General features: G+C 36.4%; 3 long non-coding RNA genes across 4 annotated transcripts; all 3 read left to right on the top strand.

Annotated features, from left to right (window-relative positions):
- The first annotated feature begins 1,061 nt into the window (after positions 1-1,061).
- On the top strand, positions 1,062-2,911 carry LOC145018562 (uncharacterized). Of its 2 annotated transcripts, XR_013667072.1 has the most exons (5): positions 1,062-1,204; positions 2,332-2,354; positions 2,449-2,585; positions 2,712-2,765; positions 2,843-2,911. It is a non-coding gene; the product is annotated as an uncharacterized LOC145018562 (long non-coding RNA). The 2 variants fall into 2 exon arrangements; XR_013667073.1 differs by lacking the exon at positions 2,332-2,354.
- A 147-nt stretch (positions 2,912-3,058) lies between these two features.
- LOC145018839 (uncharacterized) lies at positions 3,059-3,856 on the top strand. The gene is made up of 3 exons (XR_013667202.1): positions 3,059-3,215; positions 3,602-3,686; positions 3,779-3,856. It is a non-coding gene; the product is annotated as an uncharacterized LOC145018839 (long non-coding RNA).
- A 1,801-nt stretch (positions 3,857-5,657) lies between these two features.
- LOC145018390 (uncharacterized) lies at positions 5,658-6,317 on the top strand. Its single transcript, XR_013666983.1, has 3 exons — positions 5,658-5,766; positions 5,851-6,018; positions 6,111-6,317. It is a non-coding gene; the product is annotated as an uncharacterized LOC145018390 (long non-coding RNA).
- Positions 6,318-24,270: the final 17,953 nt, after the last annotated feature.

Genomic DNA, 24,270 nt, shown 5'->3' on the forward strand with positions numbered 1-24,270 from the left:
GATTAAAATGAGTAGTATGAAGAAGATTACTCATAAATTTCATGATTTTGTGACATCTACAGATGCAATTGATTCAAATTCAGCAAACAGTAGAAGACTATGCTATCAAGAAAAGTATCATCTACAACATGTATTTCTCGCTATTATTTTGTGTAAAATAGAATAATCGAATTCAGCAAACAATACACTTTTTTTTTTATGTATTTACCCTTTTGCAGATTCCTGTGGACAAAGTCAAAACATATTCCTTTCAGCTTTTCATTGAGTAATCAAATTGCATTGGTTAACCATAATCTTCACAACCAATGACATCATTGTCAACCATATTCGGTTCATGAATACTTTTCCTCTACAAATAAAAGATCATCTTCCTCTTTTAGTGACTTTTTCTAGAGAAAATTGTTCTTTTAACTTTGTTACATTTTTATATTTCATGTTCCAAAATTTATCATTTTTTTGATTCAACATGTCAAGTTGTGACTGCAGGGTGAGACAAATAGATAAAATGTTGGGATTCAAGGTCAACAAAGACTCTTACCGCTGTAAATACTGTTAATATAGGGGTCAAATCTATATCACTAAGTGGTCCCTTTTCTTTATCCTCTGCATTTAAAAATTTGATATCTTCATCTTGCAGTGCCAAATTCGTTAACTTTGTGATGATGTTTTTTTTATTGTGTAGATTATTTGATTTCAAAGGTGATCAAGGTTCTTCCACAAGAGATTGAGACACTAAGAAAACCAAAATGGGATGCTGTGTTGGTGAGCCAATATTTTTCTGATCTAAAAGAAGTCAAAAAACATGGGCGAAAAGAGAGAAGGAACAAGGAAGCTCAGGGTGTTCTTGCAACTTCAACTGCTGTTGCTGCAGCTTCTTCCAGGATTTCATCTTTCTGGAAAGATACAATTAAAGAATCCGCTCACTATGAGGTAGTTGACTCTCATTCTGTTAAAAAAATAGTAGAATTAGATGCAGGAAGTAACAACATACTTTCATTGATCTGTTTTCATAATGAAATGAAGTTATATTGATTCTTATTTTGTGTTCAGAATAAGTTGAAGATAAAACCTCTTGGAGGGAGATCTGCAGTTCATTGATTCTTCACCATCAACTTTAGATTACAAAGGGCATTCTAGGGTTTGTGATGTTTTCAGACAGGAGGAAACAGTTTTGAATCCGGTTATTATATGTTCTAGTTGCAAGGTTAGCTTAACCTTCAATAACGGAAATGAATAGTTCTAATCTCTTTTTTTTATCCTCCTAACTGTATTTTAATATTTTATTTGGTAACAGGTTGCAGTTCACATAGATTGTTATCGTAGTCTGAAAGATTCTACAGGTCCATGGTTTTGTGACTTATGTGAAGATTCATTGTCTTCTAGAAACAGGGGGGCGGTCCCATCTTTCAGTTACTCAGAGAAGGCGTCTCATGTAGCGGAATGTTGCTTATGTGGTGGCAATACTGGTGCTTTTAAGAAGTCAACTGATGGTCAATGGGTCCATGCCTTCTGCGTTGAGGTAATATTCTTTGATTGTGATTCTTACTTGTGTTCCTTTTGTATTATATGGTGATTAATAGTTCTTTTTCAATTTTGTATGTGAATCCTAATGCCCCTCCTGACCTTGGTAGTATGCTTAGTTTCTGATACAAAACAAAACATGAATACTTATCACTTGTCAATTGTCATACTCGATTGGAATCAGAATTCGCGATACCATTCCATGGTAAAAATCTTTACCTCAACCCGTGGTTGTCCTGCAAGAAGCTTAGAAACAGCTGTGCTACTGCATGACCAGCTTCATGTCGAGCCACTACTGCTTTCTCAGTGCCTTGTAACTTGGCTGTTTTCCTTTCAATCCCCTATTTATTATCAAAAAGTAAATCATATAATGCATATAAAATCTTTTTAATTTACAAGAAAAAGAATATAATTACAGCAATGGAACTCTCCACTGCTTGGATAAAGTCCATTTTCTCCACCACTAGTTTACTTTGTCTCCCTGCCAACAAAGCCGCTTCATTTACTAAATTAGCAAGGTCTACCCTGCATACCAAACCAAAAAATATATTTCAAAAAAAGAACAAGGGTAGTTTTGGAAATAAAAAAAAGATGATTTTTTTTATTACCCGGTGAAACGGTGGTCATGGAAGCAATTTTAGCAAGGTCAACATTCTCTCCCAAAGGGAGCTCTTTCTTGTAAACATGCACATTCAGAATAGCTTGTCTTCCAACCCAATCCGGTGTTTCTACCTAAAATAACAAAAACTTAAGTTACCATTTTTGTTGTTCTTTTAAAAAAAAATAATACGATGTTTCCTTTGTTTGCAGCCACAAAGTTGGCGCATGTAAAGGTTGGTGAGATTAATACGAGTTTCTTCCATCCCATTTTTTATTTTTTTCTTTTTTCATTAAACTTTATTTTTAATAAATAATCATATCCTATAGTGCAATTATGGTCACTGTCAAAGCACATTTCATCCTACTTGTGGCAAAAGTACTGGATTCTTTATGAATGTGAGAACAAGTGGTGGAAAAATACAACACAAGGCTTACTATGAGACGCACAGGTGGAGAGGACAAAGGTGATATATTATTATTATTATTTACCATAACATTAATCACTATCAACCTTCTTGTTTTTTTGTTTCTAATTTTTTTTCAAATATGATACTAGTTTCTTACAATACTTTATTTGTTGCTTATTCTAGTCCGAGACTCAAAAACATGGAGTTGAAGAATGGAATTCTCTGAATAAAGTCAGGGTAAGTTATATTGTTGTTTATAAAAACATTATTTGAATCCAAAATCATAATTTTTTTTTCTTAAAATTGTCATGCAGGTTGAATTGGAGAGATTACGCCTCATCTGTGAGAGAATTATCAGACGTGAGAAATTGAAGGTAAGCCACACATTTGATTATACATACATACATAGACTAACTGATGGGATTCTGTTGATGATTGTAGCATGAATTGGTGATTTGTTCACATGACATGCTTCGTTGGAACAGAGAGTCAGTATGTTTATCTTCTTCATCTATACCCCCCCCCCCCGGGTGGGGTTTGCACTGGTTGTGTGTCACCAGATGTTAGTTCAGAATCAGCTACAACTTCCTTAAGAGGAGGATACACAAATAGCTACAAATCATGCAGTGAAACCATCATCCAAAGATCTGATGACAGAGCTTGGACACCAAATTCTTTTCTTTACAAGTAACTATCTTTATCTTCTGGGATATGCATCTCACAACCATTTGTTTCTATGACCTCTTATGTTTAGAAAATAGAGAAAAGTGGAGCTGCTTGTTTGGATAAACTCATTATGACATTATGTGTGATTTCCTTCTTCAAAACTCAGTCAATTTTATTGCACCATAACTAACTGTTTCCATCTACCAAATTGTTATCATATCTTGAGAAATATACAATCTTTTATGTAATAGGTAGAAAACTAGATCTCATGCTTATGCCTTTTTGTTGTAAATGACATATTAATTACATGTCTTGTGTGTATTGTAAGTTACATATAATGATGATGAGATTGTTTTATTAATTAACTAGTTGATTGTTCCTAATGCAATTTGATTTTCACTGATTAGGTGCGAAACAAAAGCTGGCAGAATTTATCTTTGAATCGGGTAATATGTGCTGTGCAGATTGTGGAACTCCAGATCCAAAATGGGTGTAAGTCCTAATTTTCAGATGCATGCTTGTAGTTCGACATCAAAAATAAACCCTCTCCTCTTTCTTCATAAACTCCATGTTTGGGTGTCCAGATCTATAAGTTTTGGAGCATTTATATGCATCAAGTGTTCACGGGCACATAGAAGCCTTGGGGTTCATATATCAAAAGTAAGCCCTTGTTTCTTAATTTCTCAACTTTCTCAACTTACAACATCAATTATATACCAAATATTTACAATGAAGTTGACTCCACACTCCACACATAGGTGTTATCAGTGAATCTAGACGAGTTGACACATGAAGCACTCAAACAGTGTCCTTATGCCAAGTATCAGCCATGCATTTCGCAACAGCTGTAAAAAGAAAGACAATGAACACAAACCACCTCCTAAGACTAGCAACTAAATGGTAATTACTAATTTGTTTGTGTTAATTGTTATAATATTATATATATATATATATATATATATATATATATATATATATATATATGTTTGATAATTTGTGTATAGGCAGGTATGATTCCTTCTAGACCTTTAAAACTTCTCAACACTTCTAAGTTTATCTTCTAAATTCCCATTGCATCAACAGAAAGCCTACACCCAACAATCCCATCTATACTTCCATCAGAAACCATAACAGGAAGCTCCCAGACAGGCAAAAGTAGCCTTGAATCACACAAACAAACCCCTTCACGAGCCCCTGAAAACACCGGTTCAACTTCTTGTACAACTAAACCCACCAAGGGCAGCTTCACCAGATCCTCAAAAGCCTCATTAGCTTCATTAACACATAGCAGCAACTTCACCAGATCCAAATCGGTTAAAAAAGTGTTCCAATATTTCCCTTGGTGTGTTGGACTCCAACAATTGAATACAAATCTACTTAGGCCAACTGTTTTGAATAACCCGCACTTAAAGGATTGTGATTGCCACAATGTGTATACACGGGCTTCAATAATAACGCAGGCCAACTGTTTTGAAGATATGGTCAAATTGACTTTAAAATTCAAACTACTCCCACCTTTGTATAAGCATAAATAGTCATTAAACTAGTCTTAATACTTTGATTATTTAAACTATCTTTTGAAATGAACATAAACGTTAATCAATGGGCCATGGATTTTGATTCAATGAAAAAAGATCCCATACATTCCATGGTTCCATGGGCCCATTAATTATCCTAAACAGGGCTTATAAAAAATAAAGACAAAGTTCATTCAATTATTTATAAAAGTACTAAATAGAAGCATTATGTTGTGTGCAGAGAAATAATGCATGTTGTAAGATTCTCACCTTAATTTCAGTGAGGTCATTCCTTTTTCTTTTTGTCTGATTGTGTTTTTTTTATTTTATTTTAGTTTTAGTACTTAACTAATCATTTTCTTTTTATTATGTTTCACTTTCTTCTTCATTTTTTTTTATCAGTTTTGGGTCTTGTTTGATATGATGGAATGGAATGAGCATAGTAATGGAATGGATTGTTACATTCCATTATCATGTTTGGCTTGATTGATAAAATGGAATGAGACATTCAAACATGTTTTTTGTTATGTACAGTTAGATAAGTAAATGGATATAAATTGGCAGATAAAGAAAAAAATATTATTTTATAAAATTGAACTTTATTCAGCTAAGGCCTTATTGTTTTGTTGTGTTTTGCAGATAATTCATGATTTAGATCATCTAGCCACAGAGGTTTGTAGGAACTACATCGATCGTCTTCTCGGAAACCAATTTTGGGAAAGGATCTTGCTTCTCTTTATCCCCTGTGGCAGAAGATACAAGTAAGTTATTTCATTTTTTGAGTATTAAGATTAATCACAATTCTACAACTTTTTTTGTGTCATCTCAACTCTAACTTAAAAACCCAAAAATCTTTGTATCTTCACCATAAGAAAACCTTTTCCTTGTGTTAGTCGTCAATGGGTCCAATCCCATTATTATGCTCATTCAATTCCATCATATCAAACAGAACCCAAAACCTATAAAAAAAAATGAAGAAGAAAGTGAAACATAATCCTATTGGAATTTGGTTTAGTTTTTATGTTGACACATATATTGAAGCTGCATACAGTCAGGTTAGTTATAATAAATTTCATTTCAATGAATGGATCTTCATTAGTGTCTTTTCACCAATCTTGTCCCAATGGTAACCATTAAAGCACCTCTACATTAACAGTTGATCTGTTGTGAACCAAGAGTTGTTGTGGAAAGAGAAGTGCTTTTGGAAGACTTATCACTTTGAACTAGAAACTCATCCCTTGCACCACTTTCTGAATGCAACATTCCATACTATAAGTAGAACCCCACTAAGCGTACATCAATACAAGGTCTTTTTTAACACCTAAACATATTAAATTTCATAATTATTATTTATTACATTAATGCTTTTAATTTGTTCTTTAGTTTCTTACACCATCAGTTCTCATTGGTCGATTGGTTAATGCCCACCAACATCTCCTAGCACTAAGGATATCAGATTATCTTGGAATACACCAAGTTTTGTGATATTTACAATACCAATGATAAGGAAGAATTACAATCTGATGTTATGGAAGGAGTCAATCTCTTTGGGAAGTAATGGAGCCAAAAGAAGGTAGTATACTCTAGGTGCAGTTTGTTATTATTCTATTGGTGATTTGAAGCATGGATTTGATGCCTCCTGCAAGTGAAGTTACATAGTTGGAATTTGATGTACATGGTAGATTAGATGCAAATTTATATATGGTAAGAAATAGAATTGTATGACATTAAATTTATGCAATGGATTCTATTTTTTGTATATGATATTTTATTTTCTATTATGAAATATTAAATACAAATTTAATTTGAGAATAGGTAAACCGATAAAGAATATTTTTTTCTGAACATTTAAATTATGATACGCAAAAATGTGTGTCATCTTCATTTATGACATGGCCTTTCTTGACAGGGGCTTTCTTGATACGCATTGCGTGTCATTAACACGCGCGTCGTAAGGTTACGACACGTGAATGTGTGTCGTCTTACTTTATGACAGGGCCTTCCTTGATACGCATTGTGTGTCGTAAACGCGCGTCGTAATTGCGCGTCGTCTATAGATGATGCACAAAAGCGCGTCGTCTGTCTTTATGACAGGGCCTTCCTTGACGCGCATTTGCGCGTCGTCTGAGCCTTTTACGACGCGCAATGAGCGTCGTAAAAGGCTGTTTTTCTAGTAGTGATATTTCTACAACGAATGGATGTGATTCTTAATTATGATGATTGTGGAAATGTCGAGAATTTACCAAATAGGGAAAGTTTCTCATCGTCCAAGTTTCAATTGGATAGAGACTTGGAATCATACAACAAGTATTGCATGATAAATGAGAAGTTTCATATTTCGAAATTAGACTAATTCATTGACAAAGTGTTAAGTGAAGGACTAGGAGATCGAGTACACAAGGTTATAAATTGATTAAGTCCACCACAAGAGTAACAAAGATATTCGTCATGATTTACTAAAGGTTTAGTAAATATGATTATACTTATAAGATTAAGTGTAATTCTGAATTGATTGTAAGAGTTTAAATCAATAACAGAACGAAGAAGAAGAATCAAGTAGGCAGAAAGATACAAGTTTCTCTATTCTAAAAAGAAGGGAGAGTACCTTTTATTATGTTTTATGAAAGGGCTTAATGATTAAGAACCATATCTCAATTGATCCTCTAAGTGAGTCTTAGTGCAATTGTATGTCTAAGAAGAGGAATGAGAATTGGAGAAATGGTTAAATCAAGAAGTCAATCATACTTCATTACAAAAACAAGTCTTAGAGTTAAGATTGTGACATTGAGTGACAGGTCTTAAGAAGGTTTATAAAATTCACCAAATGTGGAAAGTTGTGATGTCTTGGATAAGACAAAGACCAACTAGGACCAATTTTGTGAAGTTTTTTGTCTTGATAAAAGCTACACTAACTCTTGAATATTTGTTTATCGAGAAATGTTTATTGACAAGAGAATCTTATATTTCAAGGAGTCAGTGGGAGTCTTAATGGTCTTGAAGGATTTCAAGAACAAATCAAAATAAACCTTATCGAACATCATTAGCACACGACTTGAGGTTTACAACCTATCGTGTTGACATTATCTTGTTTCTATGCCGTTCCAATAGAGTTAATTATGCATGTGAACCCTACGAGTTTTCATTTGAATGCATAAAAGGCAAGGACCTTGATCAATAAATGATACATTGATAAGATAGGCTGAGTTGCTTAACTACATGGAATACATGGTGGGCAACCGTGTTACCACAAGGCAAGAGATCAAGATTGAAAAAGTTCCGTCCATAAGAGTTTGGATTTGTCGTAAACTTTGGTTTTGACAAATTCACATGGATAGGAACACACACATACACCATTAAAATCTAAGTGTCATAAGATTTCTCCTTCATGAAGATGGACATGAGGAAATGCTTTCACTAAGAAATATTTTAAGAAGATAGTGATTGTAAAATTGTATTCTCGAATTCGATTATGGTTATGGTATCCCTTTCCATGATTCGAATTGTGAGATGTGGCAATTAATCTGAATTGTTTAAGACACATATATGAGCTATTTTGGATAAAGGTGTATGAGATTGAGAAGCTTAGATAAAAGATTATCAAAGCATTAAGTATTAGAAACATGAAATTAATAAATTCAATAGGTATTGTTTTTCTGAAAGTTATGTTGTTTCTGAATACATGTCAAAGCTATTGGGAGCATAAGCGTTATGTTTATAATAATCATCATGATAGTGGGAGCATAAATGTTATGATTCTATGATTATTAAGGCAAGTATTTCAAGTTAGCAATGTTAATTATAGAAAACAAGAGTCATACTTTGCAAAGTTGTGAGGGTTGAATAGTTGTTTTGCTATAATAAAGGGAGAGAATATTATGCTTCATTTCAAATCTGAAGGCTTAGGTTGTGGAATGTTAATAAGTTTAGTCAAGGATACATCGTGTGTTCTTACATTTCGATTATGATTAGGACATTCCTCTTCATAAAGTTCGAATTATGAGAACGTAGCGCGTAAAATATTATGGCAAAAGATTGAATCTTTTCGTAAGACATTATGCGTCGTGTCCCATACGCTTCGGGTATAGGATCCATTGTAAATGCTATAATATTTTACCATTCTAAATTTTCCAAATGTCCAGGACATTTAGAGGGAAAAGGACAAGAATCGGTTTTGACTAAGACAATTAAACAACTATCAAAAGGACAATCCAAAGTTCACCGAGGATTGGTCGCTTGTGAGTAGTTGGAAGTATAGTATTGGATGGAGCATATCAAAATTATTATGAATAGATAAGATTCTATTAAGAATGAGTTGTCATATGGAAAATATTGAAACATTTCCATATTGGGAGATAGATATTGAAAATCTATGTCTAGATTAGAAATTTTATGCAAAAGGATGTTCAAAGAAAAGTACTTTGAGTGAGAGACATCACGTCTATGGAATTGTATGGTAACAATCCTAGAGAACTTTGTAATTTCATTGGCAATAGTCATTGTGACCTTAATGTAGTGACATTACAAAAGGATAACTGTATCAAATGTTAGAATCTAACATATTCTATAAGTGGCAAGAATTTGATATTCTTACACTTGTGATATGGATTGGGAGCTGTGAAATGAGTATGATTGGAAATGTGATCATTTGATCTATTTCACAAAGTAAGAACCACAGGAAAACATTATGTGCATGCTGAGAGCATGGGACAAGTGTTGCAATTCAAGGAAGAAGTTGATTATCCGAAACAACAAATAATGAGTAATCGATATGGTGATAAATAAAATGTGTTTATTTATACTCAAAGGTTTGAGGCCATATGGGATTAGTATTATTCTTGTGTTTCACTTTGCATGTTTTGATTTCTTGAATAATTTAATTGGTCAAGAACAGTCAAATTATTCAAACGGGCCACAGTCGTTCATATGTTGGAAGTAGGTATGAATGAAGACTATCATAAATTGGTGTGTGGATTGTCTAAATAGCATTAGACATAAGCAATTGTTTGCTGCAACGTTCATGAGTGCTTATGAATATGATTTGAGCATTGGATTAAACCGACACTCACTTGGATCACTTCATGGATATTATCACAAGTGATTGGTGAGACGATAACATCTTATATTCTTGAAACCGAGATGTGTGAGTTGTATCTTGCGAGTTGGTTGCACATTGATAATATGTAAATGCACTGGTAACTTGGTGTTATAAAACATATTGTTGTGTGTGATTTGGTGAGTAAGTGCAAGTGAGCATTGAGTCAAAGTTTATCCGTACCTTTTATCCAAAGTAGGATAAAAGCAATATATGTGGGCCCCTCAATGATTTAGTGATGGCACCTAAGTGCTTGGCCACGCCGGGACTAAATTGATGTGTTCAATTGTAGTCTGTTGCCAGTCATCATAAATCTGAATTCGGGAAACAACACATAGACAAAGAGAATGATTTAGATCCATGTCTCAGTCTATACGATAATATCTAGAATGGAGGAATGTATGATCCCTTATCTATAGGACACACGTATCTGATAAGATCAGAGTTGACAACGGCTTTAGAAAGCTACGATTGCAAATCAGAATCTGAAGTCATACGTGGAATAGTTATTAGACTTATCCAAGTGGGAGACTGTTGGATTAGTATCTAAGTCCATAACTATTTTGGTATGTACTTGACCCGATGGTGCATGGTCCTTTTGGGTTGCCTTCACCAAAGCAACTTGATAGGATGAATTACGGAGAAAAAGGATTAAATATGATTTATTAATATATTATGAGAATAATATATTAAAGGAGAAATCATATTGTTTAATTAATATTAGTCAAGAATTAAGTTTATGGCTAAAAGAGATTAATTAAACTTAAGGGACTTGAACAGTCAATAGCATAATAGTTGAATATTGAGCTAATGGGCTCCATATTAAAGGGGTGGACGAATTCTATGGGGAAACCCATTAGAAATCGTCCTAGGGCCTTTAATGAAGGAGTCCATGGGTTGCTTAGGGCTTAAGCATCCAAATTAGGGTTTCCTTGTTTGATAACCCTAATAGCTTCACTATTTAAAGATCTCTAGAGCACCAAAAACGTGGGCAAGTAACTCCTTAGGGTTTTGGATAGTTTTTGGGTGTCTCGTTCTTTTCACTTATTCATCCTCTGGCTCTTGGTGTTTGTGAACCATTAAAGGAGTGACATTTGTGACCCTAAGCTTTCTAAAGTCAATACAAGAAGGATTTGAGATTGTTATTGCTACATAACAATCAAGGTAACATCCTAAACCCATTATTATGTTAATATCGATTATCATATGATGGAATTAAGGTATAGCCTTGGATGAATTGCATGTACAATAGAGAAACCTAGATCCAAGCATTAGGGTTTGTATGAGCACATAGGATGTTCTTATGACCAAAATTCCATCAGTGGTATTAGAGACTTGATTGGTTTCTATCGGATTGATGCCTTGTGTGTTTGTTCAAGTTGCAAAAACATTTTTTTAGCTCCCTGCCTGATGAACTCGGCGAGCACCACAGTGTACTCGGCTCAACTCGGTGAGTCCAGTGTGGTACTCGGTGAGTTCGAGCGTCAGATGGAGCTATTTTCGGGATTTCTTGCTGTTTTACTCATGGATACTTGCCTTATTTGTTTTAGATCATTAAAATCCGATTTTATACATATTTATGAGTATATCCTTGATTAAACAAAAGATAATTACCAATTGATTAGATAATAACTTCCTTATATGATAAAGTTTGATTATTTGTATTAATTGGGTAACTTACTTTGCAAGAAATTGAAATCAAGGTCAAATATAGATAATTATGAAATTAATTGTTTAATTTATATTATTTATTATTTGATCCTTGTGTTATGAAAAGTTTCAATTTTTTCCCTTTAGGTTTTAGAATTTAAATTTGAACTCAAAAGTTTTGGTTTTGAGATTTAACTAGTTAAAACCCTAATGTTTTGAAATGTTTCAAAACTTACCCTCAAGTTTTTTGGAATTTAAAAGTTGATTAAAAGTTTAATTTAGAAATGTAAAATTCTAAAACCCTAGTATTGTTTTGAAAAGTTCAAATCACACCCTTATGGTATTAATAATTAATTAAAGTGTATAATTAAAAGAGGTTTAATAAATCCATAAAATTTTGGTTTACAATTTAATTGAATGAAAATTATAATTGTTAAATTTGACCACCTAGTATCTTAAAAGTGTAAAATACACCCTATACTATATATAACATTAAAAGTCTAACATTATATATATGTATAAGTAAATGTCAGTCTTACTGTTAGTAGGCCTCATTCATGAAGCTAGTCTATAAGGGGTGTTTAAGGAAATTTCCTATAAAATAGCGATTGAATGGGTATCCACTCTTACCCACCGCACTCTTGACTAGTGGAGGGTCGTTAGCCAAACGGGTAGGATAGGACAGAAACCTTCCATTATAAGTATAATGAAGTATAAAAGTAACTAAATGCTTTCATAAAATTCCCAATCTTAGTTATTTTAGGCGAAAGTGAATTGATGCAATTCCATGAAATTACACTTTGTGCCCTTGCGAAGATGTTATTGGAGCGTGTGTGGTTAACCGGCACACTAAATGGTTCTAAGAAAAGGTAGCAAAGGGTGACTCAGTGTTTGTCATAGTTCGGTGGAGCGTGTGTGGTTTACCGGCACACCGAATAGGTGATTGTAACATGTGGGGGTACCATGTAAGTTTGCATGGTTATTCACACCCTCTTTGTGATCCTCGGTATCCGAGTCACAAACTAGATGGGCATATCGAGATTTAAACAAGCCATTGAAAAGTTCAATGAATCTTAAAGGATCTAGGAGTTTTCATAGATTTAAAAATTAAATTTCTTTTTCGTTTTTCATGGTGGAAATTGGTAAATCGTCATTTACCTACCTTCAAATACTCTGCAACTAGATTACGACATCCCTTTTCTAGGTTGTAGCGTATTGTGTTGGGTCCTAGACTTAATATCTCATTTGGGTGATTTATTAAGGACTCAATCTATCAACTAACCTGAATTTATTTTTCCTCCCGTTTTGTTGATGTCAAAGTACGACAACTATGGTCTTCCCAAATCCCGTGGAACAAGCTTGCCACATGACGATGATATTCCACGATTCGATCGAGGAAAAAGAAATCATGCTACACTTCCTCCTCCTCCTCCCGTTGTTTTCCCTAACCCACAAGCTCGAAGAAATGAAAGGTTCAATGTCAATAAAGCCCTATTGGAAATGTAACATGAAGATGGTAAACCCGTGTGTGCCCACGTTCTAGGAATGAAATCACACATTGATAGGTTGAAAATGTTGGGTGTGTCATTCCCGGATAAGTTCGCTATGAACTGGGTTCTGCAGTCACTTCCCGAATCATATAATGAGTTCAAAAGAAAGTATTATATGATGGATCATGATGAAAACCTCATTGACCTAATTTACATGCTCATTGCTGCTGAATCAGAAATGGTTTGGCAAAGCAATGGAGCATATTTGTTTGGAAAGTCAACCAACCATGCTTCCGAGGACGTTCTAGGAGAACTAACCTGCGTTTGCTGCCAAGAGAAAGGGCATTGGATACAAGTCTGCCCTAAGAGCCTGAAGAGTCCAGAAGATGGGAGACTCAAAGAGTATGACTATGCTTCAGGTAAAATCCACTATCTAACTCAATTAAGTTCCTATTCGTTGATTATTAATGTGATAAGATTGAATTTGAAAGTTTTGCAAGATCAATGAAAAGAGAGGAAGCTTGATGAAGAAGCAAGATGAATCTAATCACGAAGAAATGGATCTTGATTGCATGGATTCGAAGATTAGATTTTGAGCTTAGAAAGTTATGATAGAGTCGTTAGGAATTTTTCTTTTGACTACCTAGTTTTCAGTTGATTTTGCATTGTAAGGATAAATTTTTCCGCTGCTTTTATAAATAAAATAAATTTTGTTTGACGTATTTATTTATTTCCTTGGAATGAAATCGTTATGAAAAATTAGCATTTGCATATTTCTACAACGAATGGATGTGATTCTTAATTACGATGATTGTGGAAATGTCGAGAATTTACCAAATAGGGAAAGTTTCTCATCGTCCAAGTTTCAATTGGATAGAGACTTGGAATCATACAACAAGTATTGCATGATAAATGAGAAGTGTCATATTTGGAAATTAGACTAATTCGTTAACAAAGTGTTAAGTGAAGGACTAGGAGATCGAGTACACAAGGTTATGAATTGATCAAGTCCACCACAAGAGTAACAAAGATATTCGTCATGATTTACTAAAGGTTTAGTAAATATGATTATACTTATAAGATTAAGTGTAATTCTGAATTGATTGTAAGAGTTTAAATCAATAACAGAACGAAGAAGAAGAATCAAGTAGGCAGAAAGATACAAGTTTCTCTATTCTAAGAAGAAGGGAGAGTACCTTTTATTATGTTTTATGATAGGGCTTAATGATTAAGAACCATATCTTAATTGATCCTCTAAGTGAGTCTTAGTGCAATTGTTTGTCTAAGAAGAGGAATCGAGAATTGAAGAAATGGTTAAATCAAGAAGTCAATCATACTTCGTTACAAAAACAAGTCTTAGAGTTAAGATTGTGACATTGAGTGACAGGTCTTAAGAAGGTTTATAAAATTCACCAAATGTGGAAAGTTGTGATGTCTTGGATAAGACAAAGACCAACTAGGACCAATTTTGTGAAGTTTTTTGTCTTGATAAAAGCTACACTAACTCTTGAATATTTGTTTATCGAGAAATGTTTATTGACAAGAGAATCTTATATTTCAAGGAGTCAATGGGAGTCTTAATGGTCTTGAAGGATTTCAAGAACAAATCAAAATAAACCTTATGGAACATCGTTAGCACACGACTTGAGGTTTACAACCTATCGTGTTGACATTATCTTGTTTCTATGCCATTCCAATAGAGTTAATTATGCATGTGAACCCTACGAGTTCTCATTTGAATGCATAAAAGGCAAGGACCTTGATCAATGAATGGTACATTGATAAGATAGGGTTAGTTGCTTAACTACTTGGAATACATGGTGGGCAGCCGTGTTACCACAAGGCAAGAGATCAAGATTGAAAAAGTTCCGTCCATAAGAGTTTGGATTTGTCGTAAACTTTGGTTTTGACAAATTCACATGGATAGGAACACACACATACACCATTAAAATCTAAGTGTCATAAGATTTCTCCTTCATGAAGATGGACGTGAGGAAACGCTTTCACTAAGAAAGATTTTAAGAAGATAGTGATTATAAAATTGTATTTTCAAATTCGATTATTTTTATGGTATCCCTTTCCATGATTCGAATTGTGAGATTTGGCAATTAATCTGAATTGTTTAAGACACACATATGAGCTATTTTGGATAAAGGTGTATGAGATTGAGAAGCTTAGATAAAAGATTATCAAAGCATTAGGTATTAGAAACATGAACTTATGAAATTCAATAGGTATTGTTTTTCTGAAACTTATGATGTTTTTGAATACATGTGAAAGCTATTGGGAGCATAAGCGTTATCTTTATAATAATCATCAAAATAGTGGGAGCGTAAATGTTATGATGCTATGATTATTAAGGCAAGTATATTAAGTTAGCAATGTTAATTATAGAAAACAAGAGTCATACTTTGCAAAGTTGTAAGGGTTGAATAGTTGTTTTGCTATAATAAAGGGAGAGAATATTAAGCTTCATTTCAAATCTAAAGGCTTAGGTTGTGGAATGTTAATAAGTTTAGTCAAGGATACATCGTGTGTTCTTTCGATTATGATTACGACATTCCTCTTCATAAAGTTCGAATTATGAGAACGGAGCACATAAAATATTATGGCAAAAGATTGAATCTTTTCGTAAGACATTATGCGTCGTGTCCCATACGCTTCGGGTATAGGATCGATTGTAAATGCTATAATATTTGACCATTCTAAATTTTCCAAATGTCCAGGACATTTAGAGGGAAAAGGACAAGAATCGGTTTTGACTAAGACAATTAAACAACTATCAAAGGACAATCCAAAGTTTACCGAGGATTGGTCGCTTGTGAGTAGTTGGAAGTATAGTATTGGATGGAGCATATCGAAATTATTATGAATAGATAAGATTCTATTAAGAATGAGTTGTCATATGGAAAATATTGAAACATTTCCATATTGGGAGATAGATATTGAAAATCTATGTCTAGATTAGAAATTTTATGCAAAAGGATGTTCAAAGAAAAGTACTTTGAGTGAGAGACATCACGTCTATGGAATTGTATGGTAACAATCATAGAGAACTTTGTAATTTCATTGGCAATAGTCATTGTGACCTTAATGTAGTGACATTACAAAAGGATAATTGTATAAAATGTTAGAATCTAACATATTCTATAAGTGGCAAGAATTTGATATTCTTACACTTGTGATATGGATTAGGAGCTGTGAAATGAGTATGATTGGAAATGTGATCATTTGATCTATTTCACAAAGTAAGAACCATAGGAAAACATTATGTGCATGCTGAGAGCATGGGATAAGTGTTGCAATTCAAGGAAGAAGTTGATTATCCGAAACAACAAATAATGAGTAATCGATATGGTGATAAATAAAATGTGTTTTATTTATACTCAAAGGTTTGATGCCATATCGGATTAGTATTATTCTTGTGTTTCACTTTGCATGTTTTGACTTCCTGAATAATTTAATTGGTCAAGAACAGTCAAATTATTCAAACGGGCCACAGTCGTTCATATGTTGGAAGTAGGTATGAATGAAGACTGTCATAAATTGGTGTGTGGATTGTCTAAATAGCATTAGACATAAGCAATTGTTTGCTGCAACGTTCATGAGTGCTTATGAATATGATTTGAGCATTGGATTAAACCGACACTCACTTGGATCACTTCATGGATATTATCACAAGTGATTGGTGAGACGATAACATCTTATATTCTTGAAACCGAGATGTGTGAGTTGTATCTTGCGAGTTGGTTGCACATTGATAATATGTAAACGCATTGGTAACTTGGTGTTATAAAACATATTGTTGTGTGTGATTTGGTGAGTAAGTGCAAGTGAGCATTGAGTCAAAGTTTATCCGTACCTTTTATCCAAAGTAGGATAAAAGCAATATATGTGGGCCCCTCAATGATTTAGTGATGGCACCTAAGTGCTTGGTCACGCCGGGACTAAATTGATGTGTTCAATTGTAGTCTGTTGCCAGTCGTCATAAATCTGAATTCGGGAAACAACACATAGACAAAGAGAATGATTTAGATCCATGTCTCAGTCTATACGATAATATCTAGAATGGAGGAATATATGATCCCTTATCTATAGGACACACGTATCTGATAAGATCAGAGTTGACAACGGCTTTAGAAAGCTACGATTGCAAATCAGAATCTGAAGTCATACGTGGAATAGTTATTAGACTTATCCAAGTGGGAGACTGTTGGATTAGTATCTAAGTCCATAACTATTTTGGTATGTACTTGACCCGATGGTGCATGGTCCTTTTGGGTTGCCTTCACCAAAGCAACTTGATAGGATGAATTACGGAGAAAAAGGATTAAATATGATTTATTAATATATTATGAGAATAATATATTAAAGGAGAAATCATATTGTTTAATTAATATTAGTCAAGAATTAAGTTTATGGCTAAAAGAGATTAATTAAACTTAAGGGACTTGAACTGTCAATTGCATAATAGTTGAATATTGAGCTAATGGGCTCCATATTAAAGGGGTGGACGAATTCTATGGGGAAACCCATTAGAAATCGTCCTAGGGCCTTTAATGAAGGAGTCCATGGGTTGCTTAGGGCTTAAGCATCCAAATTAGGGTTTCCTTGTTTGATAACCCTAATAGCTTCACTATTTAAAGATCCCTAGAGCACCAAAAACGTGGGCAAGTAACTCCTTAGGGTTTTGGATAGTTCTTGGGTGTCTCCTTCTTTTCACTTATTCATCCTCTGGCTCTTGGTGTTTGTGAACCATTAAAGGAGTGACATTTGTGACTCTAAGCTTTCTAAAGTCAATACAAGAAGGATTTGAGATTGTTATTGCTACATAACAATCAAGGTAACATCTGAAACCCATTATTATGTTAATATCGATTATCATATGATGGAATTAAGGTATAGTCTTGGATGAATTGCATGTATAATAGAGAAACCTAGATCCAAGCATTAGGGTTTGTATGAGCACATAGGATGTTCTTATGACCAAAATTCCATCAGTGGTATTAGAGACTTGATTGGTTTCTATCGGATTGATGCCTTGTGTGTTTGTTCAAGTTGCAAAAACATTTTTTAGCTCCCTGCCTGATGAACTCGGCGAGCACCACAGTGTACTCGGCTCAACTCGGTGAGTCCAGTGTGGTACTCAGTGAGTTCGAGCGTCAGATGGAGCTATTTTCGGGATTTCTTGCTATTTTACTCATGGATACTTGCCTTATCTGTTTTAGATCATTAAAATCCGATTTTATACATATTTATGAGTATATCCTTGATTAAACAAAAGATAATTACCAATTGATTAGATAATAACTTCCTTATATGATAAAGTTTGATTATTTGTATTAATTGGGTAACTTACTTTGCAAGAAATTGAAATCAAGGTCAAATATAGATAATTATGAAATTAATTGTTTAATTTATATTATTTATTATTTGATCCTTGTGTTATGAAAAGTTTCAATTTTTTCCCTTTAGGTTTTAGAATTTAAATTTGAACTCAAAAGTTTTGGTTTTGAGATTTAACTAGTTAAAACCCTAATGTTTTGAAATGTTTCAAAACTTACCCTCAAATTTTTTGGAATTTAAAAGTTGATTAAAAGTTTAATTTAGAAATGTAAAATTCTAAAACCCTAGTATTGTTTTGAAAAGTTCAAATCACACCCTTATGGTATTATTAATTAATTAAAGTGTATAATTAAAAGAGGTTTAATAAATCCATAAAATTTTGGTTTACAATTTAATTGAATGAAAATTATAATTGTTAAATTTGACCACCTAGTATCTTAAAAGTATAAAATACACCCTATACTATATATAACATTAAAAGTCTAACATTATATATATGTATAAGTAAATGTCAGTCTTACTGTTAGTAGGCCTCATTCACGAAGCTGGTCTATAAGGGGTGTTTAAGGAAATTGCCTATAAAATAGCGATTGAATGGGTATCCACTCTTACCCACCGCACTCTTGACTAGTGGAGGGTCGTTAGCCAAACGGGTAGGATAGGACAGAAACCTTCCATTATAAGTATAATGAAGTATAAAAGTAACTAAATGCTTTCATAAAATTCCCAATCTTAGTTACTTTAGGCGAAAGTGAATTGATGCAATTCCATGAAATTACACTTTGTGCCCTTGCGAAGACGTTATTGGAGCGTGTGTGGTTAACCGGCACACTAAATGGTTCTAAGAAAAGGTAGCAAAGGGTGACTCAGTGTTTGTCATAGTTCGATGGAGCGTGTGTGGTTTACCGGCACACCGAATAGGTGATTGTAACATGTGGGGGCACCATGTAAGTTTGCATGGTTATTCACACCCTCTTTGTGATCCTCGGTATCCTAGTCACAAACTAGATGGGCATATCGAGATTTAAACATGCCATTGAAAAGTTCAATGAATCTTAAAGGATCTAGGAGTTTTCATAGATTTAAAAATTAAATTTCTTTTTCGTTTTTCATGATGGAAATTGGTAAATCATCATTTACCTACCTTCAAATACTCTGCAACTAGATTACGGCATCCCTTTTCTAGGTTGTAGCGTATTGTGTTGGGTCCTAGACTTAATATATCATTTGAGTACGACAACTATGGTCTTCCCAAATCCCGTGGAACAAGCTTGCCACATGACGATGACATTCCACGATTCGATCGAGGAACAAGAAATCATGCTACACTTCCTCCTCCTCCTCCCGTTGTTCTCCCTAACCCACAAGCACGAAGAAATGAAAGGTTCAATGTCAATAAAGCCCTATTGGAAATGTAACATGAAGATGGTAAACCCGTGTCTGCCTACGTTCTAGGAATGAAATCACACATTGATAGGTTGAAAATGTTGGGTGTGTCATTCCCGGATAAGTTGGCTGTGAACTGGGTTCTGCAGTCACTTCCCGAATCATATAATGAGTTCAAAAGAAAGTATTATATGATGGATCATGATGAAAACCTCATTGACCTAACTTACATGCTCATTGCTGCTGAATCAAAAATGGTTTGGCAAAGCAATGAAGCATATTTGTTGGGAAAGTCAACCAACCATGCTTCCGAGGACGTTAGTGGTTTCATAAAATTCCCAATCTTAGTTACTTTAGGCAAAAGTGAATTGATGCAATTCCATGAAATTACACTTTGTGCCGTTGCGAAGATGTTAGTGGAGCGTGTATGGTTAACCGGCACACTAAATGGTTCTAAGAAAAGGTAGCAAAGGGTGACTCAATGTTTGTCATAGTTCGGTGGAGCGTTTGTGGTTTACAGGCACATCGAATAGGTGATTGTAACATGTGGGGGCACCATGTAAGTTTGCATGGTTATTCACACCCTCTTTGTGATCCTCGATATCCCAGTCACAAACTAGATGGGCATATCGAGATTGTAACAGCCCGAATTTCCAGGTATCTTTTATTCATATATTTTTTTTGGTGTTTTGTGAGGGGACTCGGCGAGTTGGAGCTCAAACTCACCGAGTAGGATCGCGGTTCTAGATGCGGGTTCGCGCCTAGACTCGGCGAATCTGCACTGTTTAATGAAACCCTAATTTCCCGGTCCTAAGCTCTATTTAAAGGACCTTATGGCCCTTCATTGCGGCTACCTTGATCCTTGAGAGCACCAAAGCAGCTAAGGGTTCCTGTGAGTGAGATAAGAGGCCATTGTTCACCAAATTTGTGTGTATTTGCAAGAAAGGAAGGGGAAAGTCAAGCTAGAAGAGTTGGGGAGCTTGGATCTACTTCCATTTCGCCAGGGGAAGCTTCTTGCGGTATCTTTCAGAGCTTATTTTCGTATTTTTGTTGATATGGCCAAATCTAGGGTTTCTTCTTGCCTTGTTTGCTTTATAATTGAAGTGTGAGAGGTCCCATGTGGATATGGTACTTAGATCTGGACCTTAGCAGGTCCAGAAAGTCCCTAATGCCATGCTTTATGCCCTTTCTTTTGGGTTGGAGACTAGGGTTGCCATCTTAGAGGTCATTTCTCCAAAAAGAGCCTGGTGGGTGTTGCATGGTAGCCAAGACTGTGACTTTACGTGATGAATGAGCTTAGGAGGGCCAGATCTATGAGTGGATGGAGCGGATCTGACCTCAGAAGCAAGATTGAGTTGATGCATGGCATGGACTCGCCGAGTCTGAAGAACAGACTCGGCAAGTAGCATGAAGATTGTCCTTAACCACTCAGTGAGTGGTCCTGCCGAGTTATGGTTGAATCAGTGAGTCAGGGAGAGTTTGAGAGGGTTGACAGGTGGACTGAGTCGAGCTGGAACTTGTCGAGTTGTCCTTGCGACTCAGCGAGTTGAGTCGTGGTGGCCCCGCGATTCATGCCAGGTGGAACTCGTCGAGTCAGGGGAGTACTCGACGTGTCAAAAGAGATCCTAGAGAGTTGGTGAAAACGTTTAGACTCATCGAGTCGCTCTAGTGCACTCGCCGAGTCCGGGCAAAGTCGACCGTTGACCATTGACCAGAGTTGACCAGTGTTGACTTGATAGGGATGGTCAACCTTAGTGGTAAAAGTATTAATTAGAGATATATGATGTTATAGGAGGATTATAGCTCGGGGGATCGAGCACGAGTGATTTCCAGGATTCGCGAGTTATCGAGATATACGAGGTGAGTCTTCTCACTAACTGTACCCGGAAGGGTTTGACTGTGTGACCGGAAGGTCGAATATGATATGAGATATATGCATTATGTGTGATAAGTTAATCGTTATATGTGCCATGTATGATATGCTTGATATGGGCCGGAAGGCATTATGTTATGAGCCGGAAGGCGAGTATGTTATGGGCCGGAAGGTGTTGTAATGTGGACTGTAAGGTTGACGTGGGTAGGACTGGAAGGTTTACCCAGTCGGGATGGAAGTCCCCTGAGACACATGAACCAAAAGGTCAGGGCCTGGAAAGGCGTATGTGCGTAGGTTGTATTTTGGGGAACTCACTAAGCAATTATGCTTATAGATGTTGTGTTATGTGTTTCAGGTACTAGCGAGGACCGTGGGAAGGCGCCGGCGTGATCGTACACATTATTGGGGAAAACAATTTTATGATCTTTGTGTTGTATTCGGTTGTGACAATATTGTTTACGTCTGAAATTTAAAATATTAATTGATGTTTTGATGTTTGCAAAAAATGAAAATTTGGTTTTAAAATTTACGTCGTTACAAGTTGGTATCAGAGCCTTGGTTTGAGGGATTCGGGTACACCTTCGGGCGTAACTGAACTCAAACCGGGGATTTGAGAGAATTTTAAGTAATAAATCAATAAATTTGGTTAAGTGATTTTTTAAACAACCAAAGGAGAAGAAGTGTGTACGGTCAGCTAGCGCCCGAACGGTAAAATCCCAAAAATACTCTTACAATATGAGTTATATGATATGATATGATATGCATGCTAGTAGAATAGGTATTCATATGAAGACTAGAGTGGCCTAATTTGTGATGCCTTAGTCTAGGGAAACCTGCTTCTATGAGGTTCTTTGAGAGCGAGTGGGTAGCTAGTGCATGGCAAGAATAGAGTACTCACGATCTGGGGTTTGGGAGGAGGATTTGGGGTGAATACTGATGCGGTGTAGTTGGTAGTATTGGGCCCGTACTACTGAAGACACCGGGTCAGTGGGCAACCCAAGTAATAATCCATGGGTATCGGAGACTGAGTAGGGCTGCGTTATCGAGTGCGATTATGCTCGATAGAGTCTCTGATATTTTTATGTTGTATTTCAGAGACATCATGGTTGGACCACGCCACAGACCTGGTACGAGTAGTGTGACTGACGAGGAGCTTCGTCAGATGATTCATGAGGAGGTGGCTGCAGCGATCCGGGCTGAGATTCTGGAGATGTTTGGGTCTATTAAGACCACACTGATGGAGACATTTGATGAGCGGTACGCCGCGTTGACTGAGGCCGCAGCCGCTGCAGCTACCGTAGCTGTGGCTGCTGCCAGACCACAGGGAGGTGACTCGTTGTTGTTCCGGGAGTTCAGCAACACGAAGCCACCTGAGTTTGACGGGATGCAGGATCCGATTGCTGCGATGAGATGGATTGCTGATATCGAGGGATGCTTCTACACTTGCTCATGTCCGGAGCATCTGAGGGTACGGTTCACCTTGAACCAGCTCCGACTGGGAGCAAAGGATTGGTGGAAGTTTGTGACGACGAACTTCACTCTGGCAGAGGTTTCAGCTGTGACTTGGGAGAGGTTTACTACTATGTTCAGAGACGAGTACATTCCCCCGATGGAGAGGGAACGGTTGGTTCAAGAGTTCTTGACCCTCAAGCAGGGTAATGATTCTGTCACGGTGATCACGCGGAAGTTTCATGAGAGGGCGATGTTATGCCCCGAGCAGGTGTCCACGGAGCAAGCTCAGATGAGTCGGTATTTGGGTGTGCTAAGGAGAGATATCCGGGAGTTCGTATCGAACTCGTCATATCAGACTTTTGCTGAGCTTCAGGCGAATGCCAGGAAGCGTGAGATCGAGTTGGAGACCCAAGCCAGGGAGGAGGCCGAGTCTCAACGGGTGGATCGGCGGCCGGCTTAGTCTCAGCCGGCAGCCAAGCAGAACAAGTCCGCCGATTCGAGATCGGGAGGTCAGAAGGGCCGCACTTGCGGAAAGTGCGGCAAGGGTCACGAGGGGGCATGTCGATCGAGTGCTTGCTACAAGTGTGGCAAGGAGGGGCACATTGCTAGGGATTGCCCCAAGGGATTCATGGTTTGCTTTCATTGCAACTAGATCGGCCATCGGAAGGCCGAGTGCCCCCAGCTTCGCCAGGGATCTACGCTTGCTGCCAGGGTTACCGAGACTCGGCCAGTGAAGGCCGAGGCTACGAAGGCTCGTGGAAGAGCTTTTCAGTTGGCTGTGGAGGAGGTCCGCGCGGTGCCTGATGTCGTAGCCGGTATGTATTCTTTCATGTATTTACTTTTATGCTAAGATAATGTGCTTATATTGTGGTATGCGTAGGTACTTTTCTTGTAAATTCTGTACCTGCTTTGGTATTATTTGACTCGGGTGCGAGTCGGTCTTTTGTATCGTTGGCTTTTAGCCAGCACATCGGTATTGATCGGGAGGTGATGAGTCGCCCCCTGCGAGTTTCTATAGCAGATGAGAAAGCGGTACACGCCACAGATGTGATCCGAGGATGTGTGCTCGAGATTTTTGGGGTCGAGTTCCCTATAGAACTGGTTCCTATAGCTATAGGGGATGTCTGCGCCATCGTGGGCAAGGACTGGTTGAGTAAGTTTGGGGCAATCATTGATTGTGAGAGACAGCTGGTGACGATTCGAGACCCTAGTGGGGGAGTGCTTACAGTTTATGGCGAGGGGACCCGGTGCGGGTCGACATTTTGTTCAG

This window comes from Lactuca saligna, chromosome 9 (genome assembly GCF_052625555.1).
Source record: "Lactuca saligna cultivar CGN05327 chromosome 9, ASM5262555v1, whole genome shotgun sequence".
NCBI classification, from domain to species: Eukaryota; Viridiplantae; Streptophyta; class Magnoliopsida; order Asterales; family Asteraceae; genus Lactuca; species Lactuca saligna.